At 36.9% G+C, this 19,639-nt stretch overlaps 1 protein-coding gene across 1 annotated transcript in view; it reads right to left on the reverse strand.

Moving 5' to 3' along the window:
* LOC306870787 (E3 ubiquitin-protein ligase znrf3-like) overlaps positions 1-19,639 on the reverse strand; it is a gene marked incomplete at its 3' end in the record, with an annotated part of 71,858 nt that overhangs the window by 9,214 nt on the left and 43,005 nt on the right. The gene's annotated exons all lie outside the window — the stretch shown is intronic.

Raw genomic sequence — 19,639 nt, forward strand, 5'->3', positions numbered from 1 at the left:
GACATATTAACCATGTCATTTTGTATTTTGATGTGCGTCACACTATGATGAGTCTGGTGATGTGGTAAACTGATCTCGCTAAATAGTCCAAATCAAATAAAACATTGGAACATTGTTAAAAATGTTGACGCCAACATTCATTATCAAATCAGAAATGTTTTTTCAACGAGACTCACTGAATCTCACAGGAAAGTCACAGTGAAACCGATTCCCATTCTGACTTCGAGCGAGAAGAACAAAAACAACCCAGAGAAAACTCACGGGACTGCAGTGGTGTAGCACAAAGGGGCTGGGTGGGAGGTTATGCAGCAATATTACCAAAATCAACTTCTTTTTTTGCATCTCAATATAATGTTTGATAAAGCAAGCATTTTTTATGAGAGGTAATAAAATAAAATAAAATAAAAATATCCCGGAATATCCCGAAAGAAAAGGCATTATTAAATATAAGCAACACAATACTCTTATTTTGTTATTGCAATATTTTTGCTATGCACCAAGACAGACATACTTTAGAGTCTTTTTGTAATTTTCATTTAAAAGTGAACATGTAAACACTGAAACGAGGAAGACGAGAGAATCCAATGGGATTCGCTGGACGCTGGATGAGGGAACACCTTGAGAGATGAAAACGAAGTGGAAGTTAATGACTGTTTATGTCTTGTCAACATTTAAATTCATACTACCGTTTAGCTGATTGACTGATCCACAGGAATGCGGAAACAGACTGAACTCTCACGCTCTACCTTGTTTGCTTCACATCAATGTGCTTCAGCTGTGTTTCGGCTCTTTGGAAGATGGCAATTTCAGGTAATTATTAATAGCGCTGAATAAAAGAGATTTAGGAAGAAAAAAAGGGGTGAAAGAATGAGAGAGAGAGAGGGAGTGTGTGCACGTGTGGAACAAGAAAGAGACGTGGAATCTACTTTGAGCAAGTGCTGTGATGTAGCAACTTGCCTAATGAGAGCAACAAAAAAAAAGCTTCTTAAGACGAAGCAAAGACCACCAAGCAACCCCCCACACACACCTAGCTCAGGTGTCACACACACAAACCCCTCCAGCAGTGCTGGGGAAGCTGCTTTGAAACTCAAGCTACTCTTTTGAATCAAGCTACTTACAAAACATAGATCACTACATTAAAGCTACTTCTGAACCATTAAAATAAATAAATAACTTTAAAATCTTACTTTATTTCAGTTGCAAAGACATGTCTCATTTCAACAATTTTACTTAATTTACTTGAACTACATCTGATATAAAACACTGACAGCAACTAGTAAAAATGACAAACTTTCAAAATTACAAACTATAATGTACAGTATAATATAACAGTATCTATATTATCTCAGTGACTGAAAAAACACTGTTAAGGGGGCTCCTTAATCTTTTTAAATATAAAATCTGGTCATATTTCGATAACCAGAGTGACAGTTTTCTGAAAGTGTAATTGAAAACATAATTGAAAAGTGTTTTGAATGAAAGGCAACATTCCCATCCATAACTTTTCTGGTCATTAAAAATCGTTTTATAGCAACTAGCAATTCTAGTCAATGAAATCTTTTTGAGCTGAGCATGACCAGATAAAAAGATATATCATTATAAAAATGTACATGAGCCTTCCAGGTTTCGAAATATTCCAGATGCTGAAAAAAGAAAAAAAATGATGCTACTCATTCACACAGAAACATGCAGACTTTATACTTTAAAACTCTTTGCACTTTAATATTCACAGACAATAGTCCATGTTGTGATTTGATTACAATTACAGCCCTACTTTTGATTTATTCATCCAAAATTTGCTGTGACAGTCCAAGTTATTCAATGAATTTCATTTTTATGTCTGTATTCCATAATACATCCGCATTTTTTGCATAGCAGATATCATAGAGCCCTAAGAAGGTCTGGTTATGTACCTTTATTTTAGTAAACACACAGCTGAAGTTGCAACAAATGTACAATTGCTAGAAAGCACTACATCAACTTGTGCAAAAGTGACTCGTGATGTCCAGCTGGTCAAAAGTCAATTTATAGACCCTTGAAGCAATCATCTCTCTAATCTTTTTGCAATTTTCCCTCTTGATTTCTCCTCCTTGCCCCTTTTTATATCTCAGCAATCCTACACACTCACTCTCTGCATCGCTATAATTAAAGTAATTAAGTCCTCCGAAAGCAAAGCTCTGCCATTACGCTGTAATTTCAGGTTGCCTTCTGACCTTTGGGTTTCCTCAAAGATAAAGGCATACTTTCCTCATTTAGAGTTTACTTGCATGTGGTGAGATTTCTTCTCTGTAAGTGCCAAGACATTATTTAGGCAAGTCTTCGATTCTTGCAGGGAAAAAAGGAAATAGCAAAAAGGAGAAAACAAAATAAGCATTCAAGTCGGCGAAGGACAGAACTGTGTCTGCTTGGTTTCTCACAGTCTGGGTTTGCCTGGGCTACACTTCACATGAAAACCCAAACAACACACTTAGCTCAAGTTTACACTGAGGTCCTTACTAGAACCACAACACTTAACGCTGAATAGACACTGGCCAGAGCTGCTCTTTTGCTTTATATTTCTGCTGTTGTCTTGCATCAGTGCGCAGGTTTAAGTGGAAAAGAGAAACATAAGAATTTTTCATCAGATTTACCTCAAATGTAGGGTAAACTAGGTAAAAACACCCATAAATATGACTTAATTAACTGCCTGAGGTTGCTGGTGTAATATGGTGCTTTTAAAATCACTGCAAAAACTACTGTGCTAATGTGGTACAGCTGGGGGGAAGTCGTGGCCTAATGGTTAGAGAGTCGGACTTGTAATCCAAAGGTCGTGGGTTCGAGTCTCCGGCCGAATTGTAGGTGGGGGGAGTGAATGTCCAGCGCTCTCTCCACCCTCAATACCACGACTGAGGTGCCCTTGAGCAAGGCACCGAACCCCCAACTGCTCCCCGGGCGCCGCAGCATAAATGGTGCTCCGGGTGTGTGTTCACGGTGTGTGTGTGTGTGTGTTCACTGCTGTGTGTGTGTGTGTGTGTTCACTGCTGTGTGTGTGTGTGTTCACTGCTGTGTGTGTGTGCACGTTGGATGGGTTAAATGCAGAGCACGAATTCAGAGTATGGGTCCCCATACTTGGCTGAATGTCACTTCACTTCACTTCACTATCTGATGGCATTGCATTATAATATATACCTTAGAACTGATTGATCACTATATTGTGATCTATAATGCTATTCCAAAATACTATAGAGAATACTAGGAAATCATCATTGAACATGTCAATTTGTTGTGTGTGTGTGTGTGTGTGTGTAAAAAAAATAAATCACGTAATTTTAACTGTAAAAACACTACGAGGAAAAACAACAACAACCTCTTAACAGTAAGTTCCCGTACTATACACAGGGGAAAACTGTAAACATTTTACAGTAAAATGCTGTTAATTGTACAGTTTTTAGAAGTTAAAAAAACAAAACAAATCAACATATAATTTACAGTCCTAAACTGATATTTCCATAATTCCCTGCATGACACTGCACATTTGAAAGCATTGTGTTTAAATAATCATGTTTCTTAATATTTTGTTATCATTTATGTAAATTAGGGTTTTGTTACATCTGTCGTTTAATGAATGTTTATTGCATGAATGACTCTGTGCAACTTCTGTATATTAATACAGTATATACTTCAGTTTGTGGAAAAGCTACTTGTGATGAATTCTGAGTCTTCATGTGTGACCCTGGAGCAGTCTTAAGTCTCTGGGGTATATTTGTAGAAATAGCCCAAAATACATTGAATGGGTCGAAATGATCCATTTCTCGTTTATGCCAAAAATCATTAGGATATTAAGTAAAGATCATGTTCTATGAAGAAATTCAGTAACGTTCCTACTGTAAATATATTAAAACTTAATTTTTGATTAGTAATATGCATTGCTAAGAACTTCATTTGAACAACTTTAAAGGAGATTTTCTCAATATTTGGATTTTTTTGCTCCCTCAGATTCCAGATTTTCAAATAATTGTATCTCAGCCAAATATTGTCCGATCATAACAAACCATACATCAATCAATGGAAAGCTTATTTATTCAGTTTCAGATGATGTATACATCATCTGGTTTTACTGGTTTTGTGATCCAGGGTCATATGGCTTTCTTTTTTACCACCTGTATTATTATAGTGGTTGTCAGTATATATTAATGGTACGAAACAGATTTTAGTAGCAGTGTGCGTCGCTGAATTTACTGGTTTACATTCCAATTGTCTTGTTTGTGAAGAAAGAGAAGTAAAATTATACTGTGTTTACAGTTTCTCTGTATTTTTTTTTCTAACAAAATTATTCTAGGAACCACAGCTGTCAAAAGTATTTAGTAAAAACTACAGAATTTTTGTTTTACATTGCAATGCACCATTTCCTTATATATTTGTTACCATGTTGAACAGCGTAGCACACTATCCATAATGCACTAAATCGTATTTCTTCTAAGCGGTGTAAACACGCCACACAAACCTTGCTGCCAACAAGCTGGAACCCTTAACTAGAACTCACACTTCCTCTTATGGTTTAATACTCGTCTTATGGACAAAAGAGTCCATTAAGCAACAACGCCTGCATTTTTACAGCAACCATGAGTACAGCGTGTTACAATTTAAAACTATTTTTATGGGTGAAAAATGTTTATGAAGCTTGTAAAAGTCATGTAGTCACACAAATTACAGCATAAACCTAGTGCTAAATTAAACTTCCTTTCTCTCAGCAACTGCCTGGAAGAACATATTACATAGTTTGAGAAAAAAAATTCATTTATTTCTGTATATAGAGTTTTTCATTTTATTTAATTATTCAGAGTTTCCACTTTATTCATTTACATTTATGCATTTAGCAGACACATGTGCACATCTTAAAGATAAATCAGCAAATATGCATTTCTCTAATGAATATAATGTATATACACCCCCAAATCTTTTATTCACAAGAATCCTTTATCATCACAGAAAAAGTCCAAATTGATCTTTTGGCTAACAACTTAATGTCCTTAAGTCTCCGCCACTTAATTACTTAAACTGCTAATTTAACAGCGTCACTTAAAGTTCATGTAGGAGACGTAAACTAGCTTTTACATGACTGAACTACTGCAAACAGATGGACACAATGTCACTAAAGTTTGATCTAAAACTTGCGCCTCCACATTGCTAGAAGCATTCTCTTTAAAGACGAGAAGTAAAAGAGTCTTAATAACAAGCCATCACACTGTCAGTGGTTATTTACAGAAAAACAGGTCTTGATTTTGGCCCGGTCCGTGGACGCAGCGACCTCACTGAGATGCCGGTCTCACCGGAGGCCCCTGATAATTAGTGCAGAACTAATATAGGATAATTTCAGAGAAGGCACCAGAAGACCCGGACTACAGGTCAGCTTCTTGTTCAGACCTGTTCTGAGACCATAACAGTTTTAAAGATTGAAAAGATAAGGTTAGGATCAGGTAAGTGGTCTTAATAACTTCAAAATAACCTCATAATGACATAATGCTTTTTACAGCTAATTAACAATGTTTTATGAAGCTGTTTCACAGAGGGAACATTCACCTGTTAATTAGTCAACGTTAGGGGTGTGTTGTTTATAAAATGCACACTCGAGTTCAAGTGAATAAAGCTGCCATTCATTTTTTTTACTGCTACACAAGTTTTTTTTACTCAAGTATATAAATGTCTTTTCTTCCTGCTCAATGCATTGATTTCATCAAACAAGCATAATATAATAATTTCCAGTCAGCCTTTCACTTTCTCCGCTCTAACAAGATCTATCATCACTCCCAGCTTCTGTTGCGTAACCAGAAATTACACTTGCACATGGTGTGTGTGTGTGTGTGTGTGTGTGTGTGTGCGCGCGCGTGTGTGTGTGTGCGTGTGTGTGCGAGAGAGAGGGGGCACCCAGCAAAGGGACTCTGTCACGAGGCAAATACGAGGCCCTGCAACTGTGCAGCCAAAGAATAACTCAGAGGACAGAAAGACTGGTGGACATTAGAATGGACATTACATTTACACAAAAAAGAAAACAGAGATGCATCTGCCAATCAGTTATTTATAACAAAATGTTTTCATTTCTTCATCCAAAGATGGCTAAACAAAAAGTACGTCCATGTGACTAGATATATATAAAGCACACTTACATATGCTTACATTATACACACACACACACACACACACGTATATACATACCAGTGTTCAGTGGTGTTCTGAAAAAAACACACATTTTTTCTCTTTATTTTTTTTTTATGAAATGTAACTTCATGTCCCAGTCACGTTTTCTTGGTTAAATAAACATTACTTGCATTACCAGGATAAAAATCAAATTAATTAAAATAAATGTAATTAAAAGGCTATTTTATTTATTAAAACCATCAAATTTTTTGTACTATGAATTTTTGTGTCATCCAATTTTTTGAGGAGACACTGCCTCCCTTGCCTCCTCGGAGGAATCTCCCCTGACATGCATACAAACAAACAAACAAACAAACAAACAAACATGCATACAGATATATGCATATGGATACACACATACACACACACACACACACAGTAGTGTATTGTGCAATGGTTTCATTTAAAAGTACTGCTATATGAACAAAAGTGCAATAACATTTGCACTTTAAACAAATAAGTTTTTTTTTTTTACAGCAGTATTCCTTTTACAGAGTAGAAGTTAAAATATTTCTTGTAAATCTCAACTTTAACAACATTAACGTAATCAAATTAAATATAATACAAGCTATTTGCCACTAACAGGGCATTAACGTTTTTATAGAAAATATTTTATAGTTTGTTTTAATATTTTATAGATAAATAATTATGCTCAGAGTTTGGAGCCTCGATCATAACATTATAACAGGCATCTTCCGAGTAGAGACCTGCACTCCCGCGGGACCCAACGCAGCAGAGTGCGGCACGGGACACTCGTGTGTGTGTGTGTGTGGGATGCGGGAGAATAAGGGTGTACTCACACTAGACAATCTTAATCGTGCCAGAGCACGTTCGACCCCCAAAGCCCAGTAAGTTTGATGAGTGTGATTGCACCGGTTCTTTTAGCCGGCCCTGGCTTGGTTGGAAGAGGTGGGCAAAAGGCGGAGTCAAACTCGGGTCGATTGCGTCAAAAAGCATGCGCCTTACCACCTACAACACTGAAACTGATGCTGACTTAGCATCTTTTTTTAGTGTTGACTAACCCAATCACACATTAGTGGGCGGAGTTAGTGTAAATAGCCTTTGCCAACTAGGCGGGCTATTTTCATTTAGTGTAAATAAATAAACCACAAAACGATGCACTCCACTGTGCTGAGCGAGAGCGCTTCTCTGCCGTCTTCACGTGCTATCGGAAACTTCCTATTTCCCACTTATGAAGTCATGATTACGAGGTCGTTGCATTCTTTTCTGTTAAAAATAACACTGAACAGTGTTTTATGAATGCTGATACTTGGCCTAAATAATTTTATCGGGAGCGTTCATGTGATCCTAGTCCTAGGCCCACCCCAAATGTTCTCATTGGCTTATAGTTGTGCCAGCAGCTCAACTATAGCAATAATTACAATTAAAATATAGAGGGGGGGGCACAGTTTTCCTCACTCCACGCCACATGCTTCAACAAACTGGACTGAACTAAAGACTAAACCAGGCCTAAACAAACAGACTTTCATTTTGCTTTCAACCCCTATTTTCAAAGCGGGTTGATGTTTCCTGCCACAAAAACACTATACAATCAGTAGCATATTAGCTCTGGTGGATGCCACAAGGATTTCTTCTCATTCAACAGCTGCATGCGGATGAATGCAATCAAATGGTGTTGATTTGGAAGAACTGAATGTCCCACTAGATCTATCAGCGGCGCCTCAGTGACAAGACACAATGACGGCGAGGCTGGTGATGTTATTGGGAGAATCTGTTCATTATTTCATCATTAATAGAATGAACTCCAGCTTTGGTTCTTTGCTATGGCAACAACTTCCTGAGGGGTCGTAAAATAGCCCTCTTCTCCATTTATCATTCTTAAGGCTCTTCCCCCTTTCTTTCCTTTCCCTGCACTCAAAGATCAGTCAAAAAACGCAGCCACTAATTTAAAGCCCATCGGCTTCCTGCTAACTCTGGTGACTGCAATTCCTGCGCCTCAGGATGGTCAACCGCTAATTAAATTTCCCCCTTGTTTTTTTGCTTTCCTCTCGCTTTCTTTTTGGGTGTATATTTTGTTTTTATACCGGTTTTCCAGTCTTAACCATGCACAGGAAAAGTAAACAGTCCTGTCTTTTCTTTCTCCTTTCCATACCTAATTTGAGATGAGGTATGTTGCAAGAGTTTTGAAAGAAAACACATTTTAGGGCAAGTTTAAAGTCAACGTAAATTGCCGTTTCCAACCCATTACTTTTTTAACTTTTTTATTATACTTCTCTATACTACTGTCTTGTTTTACTCCAAGTAAAACAAGACAGTAACCTATGGAAGCTTATTTACGCCACCAGACAAATTAAAATAAAAATAGTCACTTTTACTCTCAATATTCAGACTATTTTCCCGCAATTTTAAGTTTATAACTCAGACTTCAAATTTCAGACTTCTCATAAATCACAATTTGTGAGATTAAAAAAACCTCACAATTCAGACAAAAGTCAAAATTGTGAGATATAAATTTTCTTTCTCGCAAATTTTATGTTTGATTTTTCTCACAATTCTGAGTTTACGTCTCGTAATTCTGTTATTTTCTTTCCCTCACAGAATTAAAAAATAATAAAAGACAAATGCAACTTTTTAATCGGACAGTTTGGACTTTTTTCTTGCAATTTCAAGTTTATATCTTACCATTCAGACTTTTCTTCTCAGAATTAAGAGTTAAACATTGCAAGTAAGAGTCTGAATTGTGAGATAAAAGTGACAATTTCCTTTTTTATTCTTTAATCTCATGGCAGAAAGAAGCTTCCACTGTACAAACAAACTAATTGTACAATGGGAGTTTTATCCATTGATTGAACTAATCGAATAATAAAAAAGTGGGTGTTATGAACGAGAATACAGCCAGACCGAATGAGCGTTTGCTAAAACTAAGTAATTGGTTATTGATTGACCATCAAATGATTAAACAATTTTTATGAAAGACTATGAATACTATATATCGTGTAGGCCTATATAAATGCATTTCAACATATATTGATGCATCATTCACAATAAGACCATGGAATCGCTATCAAACAGGTCATTTTTGATTTCATGACTTTAAAGAGGCTGTAAAGCTGTGGAGCTGACATCTTCAAACTTACAAATACAAAGATGCTTTGAAATGCACTAATATGATAAAACAAGAAATAGCTGCATTTGAAAAGCTGTCGTTGCAGTTTTGCCGGCACAGCCTATCCATAGCTGTTAAGGGGAAAAGTGAAGCTAATTGCATTTCTGAAAGGCTCAACAATGTCTCGTACATCATTCAGATTTCTTTTAAATGGATGTGAAATGCTCTTGCTCGGTACAGCGAAGCATTCAGAGCTTTCACCAAAGAGTCATTATCAAGTAAGTGCGCTGCGGATTCCTTGTCGGTGAGGACTCAATCCAGACGAGTTTAGATTTAATAAGGGTACCGCAGCACGATACAAACAAACACATTCACACACACACACACAAGTTAACTTTAATAAGGTTAACACTGAGGGAGATGCTTTGCTGACACCGTCTTAAGACAATCAGACAGGGCTGCCCAGGGTCACCGAGAGTTTAAAAATGTGGCGTCCCTAAGAGGTCAGCATCTATGCTATCTTTACAATCACCAGAACTGTGCTAAAAACCCACAGACAAGCTTAAATGTTAATGTCAGACTAATAAATTGTTTCCTAATCTTTTTATTATAGCCATTCCATGCACTGAAATAAAATTACACACAAATGAATTTCCACAGAACCCAGACAAAAGTCATAAGATGTCTGACAATACAAAACTGAACTAGAGGCATGCACACATTACCCTCTTAATAATTTACCATGGTGACCCTAAATCTGTTTTGCTTATTTGATTTTACAAAGAAAGTCATTAACTGCAAAATAAACATCAAGACCCTGACACGAAGTCTACTACTACAGATCTAAACAGACCACAAAGTAATAAAATAACTAAATAATATCAGGGGTAGGTAATAAATAGAATAAATAAATATTAAAGCATGATGAATGAGAGGCAAATGTAAATTTACTAAATATATAAATTCATAAAGGTTTTATTGTATTAAAAAAATAACAATGATGCAGCCTCTGATTATTATTGTAATTGATAAAAATGGCAATAAAATAGACAAACTATAGGCATTTACACATGACCCTTGTAATAATTTACCATCGTAACCCTAATGTTTTTACTATTGATTTGACAAAAAAAAGTTATTAATTGAAAAATAACCATCAAGACCATGACAAGAAGTCTACTACAAGTCTAAACAGACCCCCCCTCCCCCCCCCCTCAAAAAAATAAAATAAAATAGTAAATAAATAAATAATTAAATAAATAATAAAAAAAAAAATAAAAAAATAAATAAATATATATATATATATATATATATATATATATATATATATATATATATATATATATATATATATATATATATATATATATATATATATATATATATATATATATATATATATATATATAGTGCTTTCAAATGATTAAATCGCATCCAAAATAAAAGTTTGTTTATATAAAATGTGTGTGTACTGTGTATATTTATTATGTATATGCACGTATATATTTAAGAAAAATATGTAACTTTTATATATTAAATATATTTATATATGATATAAATTATACGCGTATATATACACATATATATTATACACGTGTAAATACAAGTAAATATTTTAAAAATATATGCTGTATGTGTGTGTATTTATATATAAATAATAAATATACACAATACACACAAATATATAATGTAAACAAAAACTATTATTTTGGATGCTAAGTATAAAGTCTTAATGTATAAAACGTATTAAAAGAAAAAAATACATAAATGCAAATAGGCATTAAATGATGTGTTAAAATATTAATTAAATGAACTGCAATGGAATTGGGCCTCTGATTGAAGAGCATCAGCCAGCGTGGAGTCGTCAGTTCAGAGCTGCGGTGATTGAGGACAGCTGAATGCCAATGACTTTAATTAAAGGAGCATGAGCTCTCTGCCATCATACCTCTCTAATCTAACCTTCCCTTGAAGTGGCTCTGTGTGTGTGGGGGGTATATTTGAGCTAAGCTTCACGAGTGTGTGTGTGTGTGTGTCAGCGAGGGAGACACTTTGTGTGTGCGTCTGCGTCTTTGTAATGGGATCTGCATTTGGCGAGCTGTGTTTCTCCCCGGGCAAACAGAAGAGCAGGTTTAGACTCGGCCTATACAAGACCACAACAGCTTTCCAGTGCATAGATTAACCCTTGCAGCAGGGGGGATTTACCAGAAGACTTCAATGATTTTTAACAGGGGGGCAGCACTTTGATACATGTACGTAGAAAAAAATGGGGTGTCTCTCTTTCAGTGAAGGAAGAAGAAATCTGATGGAAACTCCTCGCTTCCTCTCGCACGTTCATTCTGTTTTTTTCCACCTCGGCCCCTCACTCATTCATCTTTCTCAAGGCTGTTCTGTATGAGAGAGCAGGAAACAGGAGAAGAACTCTCCCTCTTGCTCTATTGTCCCTTCTGCTCCAGAGAGCTGTAATTCAACCACCCACAATCCCTCCCTGCGCTCACACGTCTCACACTTTACCAGCCGTATCTATCTTTACCTGACACACAAGCCCTGAGGCTACCAGGTGTGTTCTCCAGTCCAGTTCTCAGTTACCTACCTCCAGTTCAGCCCGGCTGCAGGAAAGACGCATCGCACATGAGATCTGCTTAACATCTCAATTGTTTCTCCTACATGGCAATGAGATTAAATGGAGTGCACATGGAGATTTAAGGCTCCTGCAGAGATTCCCAGAGGCCCTGGTAATCTCATAAGACTCGTCTAGAGTTTCAGAAGGGATCACAAACCACCCTTGCCAAGATTCTGCAAAACTATTTCTCATTAGATTCTTACAAGACCAAATGATCTGCTGTCTGCATTTTTATAGCTCTAGATTTTTACGACAGCAATTAGCTTCCTCAGGAATTTTAGGAGAATCATCGGAGATAAAGTTCTTAGGGTAGTTCACCCAAATTTGATATTTTATTCCTTTTTTTAAACACAGAAGATATTTTGAATGTTTATTTATTATACATTTTTCATTTTTTTTATGTTGTTGTATTGGGCACCGATATCTAGGTTGAAGAAAAGTGAGTCATACAGGTTTGGAGTGATCATTTTTCATTTTGATATTAACGATCTGTTAATGGGTTAGTTCAAACATCAAGCTAAATAAATTTGAGCTTCCGCTGACCATATTTGATGAGCTCTATGTATGTGCGTTGATCAGTGTTTGGGTCTTTTCATAAAATTATTTAATTATTTAATAAAATGTTTGAATGGAAAAAGTTTCGTTTGATTATTAAAATGTTCTTCAGACTAAAGCCCAGCACACACTGCGCGATTTGGTCATCTGAGAGAAATTTTGAAAATCCTACAAGATTCCTATAATCCTTGGCTAGAATCTGTAGTCTCTGATCACTGCTTTGACATGTTCACCAACAGCAGATCAATGGCTGTTGTGATCAAATTTTACCATAAATGCTGGTAGTGTCAAGATTTGGCACACGTCCTGTGGTGTGACTTCTCCTACGATGAACATCAAACTGTCTTCGTGCACCTGTTTTTAACGCGTCTCTGACATTAATAACAACTGAGATCCCACAGCGTGACATGATCATCATGTTCGTACAGTCTGACAAGCAACAATCATAAAGGACTTAAAAAAAAAAAAAAAAAAAAAAAAAAAAAATCGCACAGTATGTAAATAACGGTCTTCATAACCTATTGCACTTCTGTAATGTTAAGTATTTCTGTGTGAAACAGGATATTGAACAAGAAAAAAGAAGACAAATTTACAGGTAGAATAAAGGCGCTGAGGTCAGGGGTTCAAAACATTTATGATCATTTAATATCATGAAAACTTGTATTTTGATGTTGTTAAGAAGTTTGGGATAAATAAGTTTTTAATGTTTTTTTAAAGAAGTTTTTTATTCTCATCAAGGCTGCATTTATTTGATCAAAAATACAGATTTTATATATATATATATATATATATATAGCAATTTAAAATAACAGTTTTCTATTTTAATATACTTTAAAATCTAATTTATTCCTGTGAAATAATGCTGTATTTTCAGCATCATTACTCCAGTAGTCAGTGTCACATGATCCTTCAGAAATCATTATAATATGCTGATTTTTAATCAATGTTGGAAACAGTTGTGCTGCTTAATATTTTTGGGACATGTGATACTTTTTTCAGGATACTTTGATGAATAAAAAGTGTTCAAAAGTTTGGGGTCAGTCGTTCTTTTTTTTTTTTTAAGAAATTAATACTATTAAGGAAGGATGTGTTAAACGGATTAAAAAAAAGCCTTGAGATGCTTCTTCAAAAAGCATTAAAAATCTTACTGATCCCAAACTTTTCAAAAGCAGTGTACATACAGTCAATTTGGATTTCCAGCCGTCTTAACATAAAACATTAAACATAGCAAAAAATGTCCTCTAGGCTGTTTTTTTTTGTTGTTGCTCTGCATCTCCCTCTCATGGACTTGGACTGTTCCTCTCCTTTTCTCTCAATCCTTCGTTTTTTCCCTCACCCCCTCCGTCAAGTCCTCAACTTCCTCTCAATTAGCAGGTGTGCCAACGCTTTCTTCTCCCTTCTCTTTTTCTGTAGCCCTCCAAGTCACTCACAGCTGACCCCCTTACACAAGCCCTCCTCACACGCACAGATACCACCCCCCTCCGGAGCATTTAAAGAGCCTTAAAACTCCAGGATGGAACTTAATCCATGAAAGAAAAAGTGGAAGAAAAAAAAAAAAAGCCCGCCAAGTGGCTCAGCCCATCCCAGCGTGGCACGGCGTTCAAAGAGAACCACACACATACTATTACCGCATCTGGCAGACACAACATTACACGCTCTGTTCGCAGCACCACACTTAAAGTGATGCGTTACGTGTATTCTGCGCGCTTCGTTTGGGAAAAATCCACAGGTGATTTGCAAAGTCTTTGGTTTTCATTCTCTTGTAAACACTAAAACAAAATACTTCCTGGGGGAGCTCTTTGAACCGAGATACCGCCACGACATTTTCCCTAGCGGCTTATCCGCGTTCCCCTCCGCTCGCTTCTCCTCCAGCCCTTGTCTTAAGCTCCCCGGGGTTCTTTTCTTCTCTCTTTAAATAGAGGGCCTGGACTGTGAAGTCTAATAATGGTCATTTTGCCTCCCATTGAAGGCTGGGTAATTCTGCCAGGCCTCGGTTCACTTTGAAACACATGACACAGGGAGCTTCCCAGTGGCCATGGCAACTCACTCAGTGGGTTCCAAAGCCATGATTTCATACTCGCGGAGGGACAGAAACCTGCCGGCCAATCGGAAGAAGCTCCGCCCACTGGGAGAGAACCTTTGACACCAAGCAAAGGAAAACCCAGTGAGATAATATCAGCAAGTTGAGGCATACATAAACATAAAAGAGAAACCCCAGAGCTAGGGCCCCATCGGCGCTCTGCGCTTCAAAAACACTGAGCGTCCCCCGCACCCCACCCGCTCCTGCTACTCCTAGATGGTGTGAGTGCTAATAACCAAAACTAAAACCCAATGCGTCACCATTAAAAGGTACATGCTGATATTTCTACCAGTTTTATCCATAATTATTAAAAAACTGCTTTTCATGAATTGAACTAAAACTGAACTTGAACTAAAATAAAACTAAATATAAATATTATGGAAATTGGAAAATGTGTGACCCTGGACCACAAAACCAGTCATAAGGGTCAATTTTTCGAAATAATACATCATCGGAATAAATAATCTTTCCATTGATGTATGGTTTGTTATGATAGGACAATATTTGGCTGAGATACAACTATTAGAAAATCTGGAATCTGAGGGTGCAAAAAAATCTAAATATTGAGAAAATCACCTTTAAAGTTGTCCAAATGAAGCTCTTAGCAATGCATATTAGGAAGGAAATTTACAAAATATCTTCATGAAACATGATATTTACTTAATATCCTAATGATTTTTGGCATAAAAGAAAAATCAATAATTGTGACCCATACAATGTATGTTTAGCTATTGCTACAAATATAGCTGTGCTATTTATGAATGGTTTTGTGGTCCAGGGTCACATATATAAATAATCAAAAAAAAAAAAAAAGACAGACAAGTAGTACATAATCAAAACTAAAACTTAAAAAGTATAATGAAAACTGAAAATAATAAAAGTGAATACACTGATGTATTATATTAAACACCGATGTCAACGTTCAAAGAAAAAAAAGATTGATGTTGAAAACAGTTGTACGCTGCTTACTTTTGCAGAAAAACTTATAATTTTTTGATTCTCAAAGAAAAGGATTCTTTGAGCGATTGAAAGTCAAAAAAAAAAAATGCATTTATCTGAAATACACTTTTACACTGCTACAAAATTGTCCCTTTTGACAGATAATGCCTTGATACAGATAATGAAAGATAAAATAAAATAGAATTCTGAGCCTATAGTGTTTATATACATAAATCTCTGCTGTAGCGGAGCAGCTTCATCTCTCTCTGGTTTTGAATGGAGGCGACTCGAGCACCGTGCAGTCAAGCAGCAGGTGGGTGGAGGTGCTTCAAGACGCCTCCGCCTGCATCAGGATTTAACTTCCTTTCTAGAGCAATTACAGCACACAAAAACCAATGTTCCAGCTCATCAAAGAGGTGATGTATGAGGAAAACGCACATACAATTGTGTTCAAAATAATAGCAGTCCAACATCACTAACCAGATCGATCACTGTTTTTGGTAGAAATTATGTTTCTACATAGTAAATACTTTTACTAGTAGCTGTGGTAGAGTAATAGAAAACCAACAGACCCAATAGTCATGACATGCATGCTGTTAATTCTGTGTAATTGAGTCATTAATTGAAAAGGGTGTGCTCAAAATAACAGCAGTGTGGAGTTTAATTCGAGGTATTAAATGTCCTCTTTAAAAGTTTTAAAAACCTTTTATGGTCGACTCTAAAGGAAACGTACTTGCTATGAGAAACATTCCGGGGATTTTTGTTTTAGGTGTTTGTAATTTTTATTGTGAAACCATTTTGCATCTCAATGGGACTATCCTGGTAAAATAAAGGATAAATAAAAAATCATTCTGTGAAAAAAAACTGGTGTCAAACAAACGGCCCTTATTTAAGGACGAAGGCAGCAAATGTTGTACTGTGCATTTCTCTCTGAAAAACGGAGGAAAACGGGTCGTTCCAGACATTGTTCAAAAGAATAGCGTACTTTGATTAAAAAGTTGATTAGAGAGGGGAAAACATATAAAGAACTGCAGAAAATGATAGGCTGCTCAGCTAAAATGATATCAAATGCTTGAAACCAGAAGAAAATGTAAAACTGCCATTCGAATGGAATCGAAGAAATTCTTCTTGCTAAAGAAGCTGAGGGTAAAGGTGATGGACTGGCCAAGCATGTCTCCAGACTTAAACCCTATTGAGCATCTTTGGGGCATCCTCAAAAGGAAGGTGGAGGAGCGCAAGGTCTCTAACATCCACCAGCTCCGTGATGGAGGACTGGAAGAGGACTCCAGTGGCAACCTGTGAAGCTCTGGTGAACTCCATGACAAGAGGGTTAAGGCAGTGCTGGAAAATAATGGTGGCCACACAAAATGTTGACACTTTAGGCCCAATTTGGACATTTTCACTCAGGGGTGTCCTCACTTTTGTGGCCAGCGGTTTAGACAATAATGGCTGTGTGTTGAGTTATTTTGAGGGGACAGCGAATTTACAGTTATACAAGCTGTACACTCACTACTTTACAATGTAGCAAAGTGTCATTTCTTCAGTGTTGTCACATGAAAAGATAGAATAAAATATTTACAAAAATGTGAAGGGTGTACTCACTTCTGTGAGATACTGTACACATACACACACACACACACACACATATATACATGTATACACACACACACACACACACGTTGGTTTTTGTGGTTTATGGGGACTCTCCATAGGCGTAATGCTTTTTATACTGTACAAACTGTATGAGCTATTGCCCTACACCAAAACTTAGCCCTCACAGGAAACTTTGTGCATTTTTACATTCTCAAAAAATGGGGACATGGGGTAATGTCCTCATAAGTCACCTTCACCTTGTAATACCCGTATCATTATACAAATTTATGTCCTCAATTGTCACAAAAATGGCATGCACACACACACACACACAGAGCCATGTGAGCTGATGCAATGGGAACGGGAAGACTCAGTATGTGGTCGGGAGATGAAAGGACAGAACCCCTCAGCCAGTTTTGCATGTGTCAGAGCAGAGCACTGTTTGGAAAAAAAGGATATCATGCTGGCAAAGAGACAAAAAAAAGAGAGAAAGAAAGAAACCAACCAACAAACAGATCAAGACAGCCCTTAAAAGAGGAGGGAGCTGCTGGGAATTAATGAAGTACATTCACCACAGGAAAAACAACAAAGTCTGTGTACAACACACAAATAAGAGACAAGTTTCCCTGCACTTAGACATCTGAAGATTAAAAGCTTTTTAAAATGTACAACATTTGTAATAACGTCATTAGTTTCTCTAATGCCAAAAAAAAACTGTACTGCCATCAAAAACAAGCAAAACCAGAGCTCACTTAAGGTATCGCACACAGGCTACTCATTGGCTCCTGAGGAAAGCAGTGCACAATGCATCAGGTCAAGCAGATGCATGAATGATCCATAAACACTTTAAACTAGTTTCCTGAGGATTCCCGATGAGAAGATCCACAATGCAATGATGAGACTAGTGCAGGTGAGAAAGAATGGTGCAACAGAACAAAAGAATGAGCAGGAACGAGAGAGGAAGCAGGAGAGGTGGGAGGTGAGCGGAGCGATGGCTCTCTGCGGACAGAGACCGGAAACAGAGGAAGAAACTGTGTACATATACATGTCAGCGGGGCAGCTCCGTCAAGACCTTACACAAATCGGAGAAGCCTACATGACCTGTTCTCTAATATATGCACAGGGCAGAGTGCGACGAACCGGAGACGCTCATGTCTTGAAGACAAACCATTCACATGATCCACTTCATGTTGCATATCACTGTAGGTAAGAAGTTCTGCTTTGCATCAAATTATCACATTGTATTGTTGATCAGAAGACATTTTTGTAGCTTTTCAGTTTAAAGAACAGTAATTGGTAAGAAATTACTGTTATCATTGAGGGTTTCAAAACAGCATAAACGTACTTAAAGGGACAGTCCACCCAAAAATTAAAAATGTAATCACTTATAGGTTTGGAACAATGTAATGGTGAATAATGACAGAATTTTCCATCTGGATCCAACCCTTACAAAGATCTGAGATGACCGAACACCTGAGAAGAGATGCCAACCCTCCAGAAGACCTCAGATGATGTTAACCCTGGAACAACATAGAAAACTACCAAATTGTGCTTAATCGTTAGTGTTCACCGTCTGTTTGATTACATGTCATTTGTAACTAACTGCATGATTCTTACAGTACATTTCTGCCATAGTGACCACTACAGCTTTGCAATGATTTGTATCGTGAAGTGCGCTATACAAATAAATTTGAATTGAATTGCCACGAAAATGTGGATTTACACAGACTGGGAATCAAGAAAAGCCTTGGACAAAACCTGTTCACGCCATAAAAATAGGAAAATAAAATAAACTAAAAATACTTATACCGAATGAAACGCTCCGTTAAAAGTTTGGGAGCATCTAAATAACATACAGTAATGTGGCAAGAAACCACATACTTTAAAGTTCATGTGAATAGCTGACAAAAAAATAAGATGCATGCTGACTGTCATAACGACAGCCATCACGTTTCTATTGCATATGTTTAATACAGTGATAAGTCCATACCAGTGAAAGAATGCAAATATTTCAAAACCACTAACAGAACTGAACATCATGAGGTCACTCATTTCACCCAAACACTGATTTATTTACCGGAGGGAAAAGAACACAATTAAAAAAAAAAAAAAAAAATATGTTTTTTCTTATTATTATATAACATACAATTTTGAAAACAATTATGCTGCTTAATATTTTTATAGAAATATTCTCTAGAGAAAAAAGAAAAAAAAAAAAATGTAGGAATGCACGTTCGGACAACAGCATAAAGATGAAAGAGACAGTGAAAGTAGAAGAAAAACAAAAATAAGGGCAGGGGTGGCACAGCAGGGACACACGGGCACAAGCGGGTCAAAGGGACGCTGGTGAGACCGGACAGACACCGATGCCGGGACTAGAAAGAGAACCCCAGCTGAGCGCGGGCCTATATCAGAGGCCCGATTATGACAGCCGACTCTCTAATTATAGTACTGGCACAAAAGAAGGGGAGGATGTTTTTCTATCCCATTATTATGAAAGAAGAAGAAATGGAATGCGTTTACCCTCGTTCACCTAACGTGAACTTTCTGGAAATCATATCTGCTGATATATTTGGGTTGGTTTTATGCTGAAACCTTAACTGATGCAGGT

This window comes from Barbus barbus (genome assembly GCF_936440315.1).
Source record: "Barbus barbus genome assembly, chromosome: 6".
Taxonomy (NCBI): domain Eukaryota; kingdom Metazoa; phylum Chordata; class Actinopteri; order Cypriniformes; family Cyprinidae; genus Barbus; species Barbus barbus.